Here is a 5450-nt window from a genome sequence, read left to right on the forward strand (position 1 = left end):
AAAGAAGACACTGGGTGGCCATAAGGAAGAACTTGTAAGCTTGAAAAAACAAATGGCAGAACATATGGGAATGAAAGGCACAATAAAAGAGATGAAAAATACAATGGAGACATACTACATCAGACTGGGGTATTACTGAACTAGAGGACAAGACATCTGAAATCCTACACACAAAAGAACAGATAAGGAAAAGAATGGAAAAATATGATCAGGGGCTCAGGGAACTGAATTACAACATGAAATGCATGAATATACATGTTATTGGTATCCCAGAAGGAAAAGAGAAGGGAAATGATGCAGAAAGAATAACAGAGGAAATAATCAATGAAGATTTCCCAACTCATATGAAAGACATAAAATTACATGTCCAAGAAGTACAGCATACCCCAAGCAGAATTGATACAAATAGACCTACTCCAAGGCACTTACTAATCACGTTGTCAAATGTCACAAAGAAAGAATTTTGAAAGCAGCAAGGGAAAAGCAATCCATCACATACAAGGTGTTCTAGTTTGCTAATGCTGCCAGAATGCAAAACACCAGAGATGGACTGGCTTTTATATAAGGGGGTTTATTTGGTTACACAGTCACAGTCTTAAGGCCATAAAGTGTCCAAGGTAACACATCAGCAATTGGGTACCTTCACTGGAGGATGGCCAATGGTGTCCAGAAAACCTCTATTAGCTGGGAAGGCACGTGGCTGGCGTCTGCTCTAAAGTTCTGGTTTCAAAATAGCTTTCTCCCAGGACGTTCCTCTCTAGGCTACAGTTCCTCTAAAATGTCACTCTTAGTTGCACTTGGGGTATTTGTCCTCTCTTAGCTTCTCCAGAGCAATAGTCTGTTTCCAACGGCCATCTTCAAAATGTCTCTCATCTGCAGCCCCTGTGCTTTCTTCAAAGCGTCCCTCTTGGCTGTAGCTCCTTTTCAAAACATCACTCACAGCTTCACTGAGTTGCCTCTACCCATCAGCTCATTTATATGGTTCCACTGATCAAGGCCCACCCTAAATGAGTGGGGCCACGCCTCCTTGGAAATTATCTCATCAGAGTTATCACCTACAGTTGGGTGGGACACATCTCCAAAGAAACAATCAAAGAAATCTAACCAAAACTGATAACGTCTGCCCATACAAGATTACATCAAAGATAATGGCATTTGGGGGACACAATACATTCAAACTGGCACGCAAGGGAAGCTCAATAAGACTAAGTGCAGATTTCTCAGTAGAAACCATGGAGGCAAGAAGGCAGTGGTATGATATTATTGTAGATATTGAAAGAGAAAAATTGCCAACCAAGAATCCTATATCCAGCAAAACCGTCCTTCAAAAATGAAGGAGAGCTTAAAATATTTACAGATAAACAGACACTGATAGAGTTCATGAACAGGAGACCTACTCTACAAAAAATACTAAAGGGAGTGCAACAGACAGATAAAGACAGGAGAGAGAGGTTTGGAGAAGAGTGTAGAACTGAAGATACCAAAAGATAGAAAGAGGGTAAAGATCAGGCATTTGATGCTGAAGGAGTACAGAATGTTCAACAGGATTGATTGGATAGATCCAGAAATGGATAGCACAATACTGGGTGATGGTAGCACAATACTGTAAGTACACTGAACAAAGATGACTGTGAGTAACGGCTGAAAGAGGAAGGTTAGGGGCATGAAGGACACCAGAAGGAAAGATAGAAAATAAAGACTGGGGCGGTATAAGAATTTTTTGCATGAGGGAAAACAAATGAATGTCATCTTTGCAAGGTGTTGAAAATGCACTGGTATTGGGGAAAAAATAAAATCAATGCAAGCTAGAGTCTATAGTTAACAGTAACATGTAATATGCTTCCATCAATTGTAACAAAGACAATATACCAAACTAAACGTCTCTAAGAGGTGGACAGAAGGGAAGGGTATGGGATTCTTGGCGTAGGTGTTGTTGTCTGAGCTTTTTATTGTACTTTAATTTTATTTTTGTTTTGTTTTTTTGGTCATTTTTTCTTTTTCTTTTTTCACCTCTTCCTCTTTCTTTGTGGAAGTAATGGAAATGTTCTCATGGTGGTGAATGCATAACCATGTGATTATACAGGGAACCACTGTTTACTTACAAGGGAATGTATGGTGTGTGAATACAACTGTAAAAAATAACAGAGGGATACAAATGCTGGAGAAAATGTGGAGAAAGGGATGTACCTAATCACCATTGGTGGAGAAGTAGAATGGTGCAGCCCATCTGGAAGGCAGGGTGGTGGTTCCACAGGAAGCCAAACATGTTGCCATAAGGTCCTGCAACCCTGTTATTGGGTATACACTTTGAAGAACTGAAAAGAGGGACATGAATGGACACTTGCACAGTATGGTTTATGGTGGCAGTATTCACAATTCATAGTGGATGGAGGTGGCCTAAGGGGTACATCCACTGATGAATGGGATGGCGAACTGTGGTGTATACAAACAATGGAATATTGAGCTGCCACAAGGAATGAAGTTGTGAGTTGACTGGATATTGAGGACAGTATGTTGAGTGAAATAAATCAGAAATGAAAAGAAAAACATTATAATGCCTCACTAATATGGACTCACTATAATGTGCAAACTCAGAATTGAATTTGAGAGCATAGGTTATCAGAAGCCTTATTGTAAAGGTTCCTCGATTGTAAGCTCTTACAGCAGTTACATCTATTCCTAAACGGCTATTTCTAAATTCTGAGATGCTGAACTCTTTGTGTATAACCTGGTTGGTCCCTGGAAATTTGGGTATCTGTATTGACACCTGAGACTCAAGTCGGACCAGCAGCTATGAATGTCGGCATTACCCCATACAGCAAATGTTCAAGAGTCTGAAAAAAGAAATCAGACTTCATTTAGAGATATGAACGAAATGGCCTTCATTAGGACTAAGGTAAATCAGACAAAAGGGTAAAGGACAATATTTAGAAACTGTTGAACTGCAACCCAGTAGCCTTTATTCTTGAAGACAACTGTATGACTATATAGTTCACACTGTGTGACTGTGTTTTAAAATTTCAACTTCTGTGTGAGACCAAAGAAATATTTATTAGGTGCAAAATCTATCCTTTTTTTGTAACACACTAAATAATTTAATTTGTATGGTCAGTTTATTCAAACAACTTAATTACATGGAACTTTGAATAGGGAGTGTAATCCGGTTGCTTTGTATAGGTTAATGTGAAGCCCAATACATCCCACAGTAATTTGGGCAGAGAATGAAAGTTTATTTGCAAAGCCCCCTTGAGGGACTGGGGGAAAATGTGGAAATAGTAAACTTCCTCACCTGGGGAATTAATGATACTCTCACAAGCATTGGGGACTACCAATTTAGAAAGCCGAGCCCTCAATCTTGGGGCTTGCCCTTATGAAGTTTGTTACTGCAAATAAGAGGCTAAATTGTGCCTAAGAGTAACCCCCAGAGAACCTCTTGTTGCTCAGATGTGGCCTCTCTCTCTCAGCCAACTTTGCAGGTAATCTCACTGCCCTCCCCACAATGTGGGACATGACCTCCAGTGGTGTAAATCTCCCTGGCAGCATGGGACTGAGAAAGCCTTCTTGGACAAAAAGGGGGAAGAGAAATGAAACAAAGTTTCAGTAGCTGAGAGATTTCAAATAAAGTCGAGAGGTCATTCTGAAGGTTATTTGTATGCATTATATAGATATCCCTTTTTAGTTTTTAGTGTATTAGAATAACTAGAAGGAAATACCTGAAACTGTTGAACTGCAACCCAGTAGCCTTTATTCTTGAAGACGATTGTATAACTATATAGTTTACACTGTGTGACCATGTGATTGTGAAAACCTTGTGGCTCATACTCCCTTTATCGACTTTATGGACAGATGAGTGGAAAAATGAAGACAAAAAGTAAATGAATAGTAGGGAAGGATGGGGGTATGGGATGTTTTGGGTATTTATTTCTTTGCGAAAATACCAAACTCTGGAGAGAAGGGCATCTTTCCCACTTCCTCCCCACCCCCAGCCCTCTGCATTCTGCCAACATCAGTGAAATGGCAACAGGAGCCACAAATTAAATATGATGATTTTTGTCAGCATAAGCTCATCCTTCAAAATTCCTGAACACTTTCAGATGAATTTAGGGAATCATGGAAGACACAGAATAAGCAATAACCAGGTTGTGATTTTTGAAATATCACAAAAAAGCTTTTCTGTTCCTCAGTTTCCTCAAGAAATAAACATTTCTCAATTCCTCCAGGTAAATGAGATAATACATGTCAAGCACCTAGCAAATAACTAGCACACAGCCTTACTGTAAAGAATCATTTGTTTAAAAAACCAACAACAAAAATCCTTTGCAAATGTACAAAAGCTCTATAGAAATTGTCAAATAAGAAACCTTCTGATAGTCCCCACTTACTTCCCCACCCAGAAAACACAACAGGGATGTTGGTTTAAGCTGGCACTGAATTTAATAGCTTAGGTTAAGAGAGTTTCTTAGATGTCACGTGTGAACAGGAGTTACCAGTGGACTTCTCTCCCAAAGGAATGTTTGGGAAAAAGAGCCAGCATACAAGTCAGTGGGAATGCAGTTGTCCAGAATGTCTGACTACCAAAACCCATGGCTGCTACAACCTTTTTGACCCACATCTTTGGGACAGAAATGAATGAAAGTGACTCACCAGCTAACCAGCACCAGGGTATTTGATGGAGGAGGAAAGCAAGGAGGAATAAGGGCTAGACAGAAGCTTACTAGATGGATAAACAGAGAGAGGAATACAGTGGAAGGGGATTAATGGTTCAGAGCAACTTACATTCTTAAACACAATCTGTGTTGGGGTATGCAGAGGGGGAAACATCAGTGTTCTTAGGCTACAGACTGGGGAGGGGTTAGGAGAGGTTACAAAACAGTGGGCAAGAGGCTTAATCAGAATCCCAAGAGGGAAGGGTAAACTCCAGAAAAGAGCAAAACTGCTTCTAAGAGGAAAAGGAGGGAATGCAGACTGAGACTATGAAGCAGAGATAATAGTGGAATTCAAGTTTTTCTTCTTATTACGTCTGAACTTTAGTTTATTTCAGTTCTCCTAGCCCCCATCGCCTGGGCCAACCTAGGAACTCTTCCTAGAGGCTGACGTCCTCCACATACCTGGAGGTAGTTTTCATACTCACCCTGACCCCCACCCCTTAAGTCACTGTGGGCTGAACATTACCAAAGAGCCTTTTAATCTGTCACTGTCTCAGTCACTGCTTCCTATTAATCATTCTGCTTGGAACTAGAAAACCCCTTCCCATCCAGGAGGGATTGTTTCTTACTTCTGCCATCTGGTGGTGAAAATGAACAGGTTACATTATCTCATCTGTCTGTTCTCAATTTGCAAATAGGAGTCTAAAAGTTCACATTTTTCCAAGGGGTGGGGAGCAAATGGTGATTCAATCAAATTAAGCTTCCAATTTTTAACTAGCCCCTTAATAGCTATATGACCTGAGC

Source organism: Choloepus didactylus, chromosome 8 (assembly GCF_015220235.1).
Source record: "Choloepus didactylus isolate mChoDid1 chromosome 8, mChoDid1.pri, whole genome shotgun sequence".
Taxonomy (NCBI): Eukaryota; Metazoa; Chordata; class Mammalia; order Pilosa; family Megalonychidae; genus Choloepus; species Choloepus didactylus.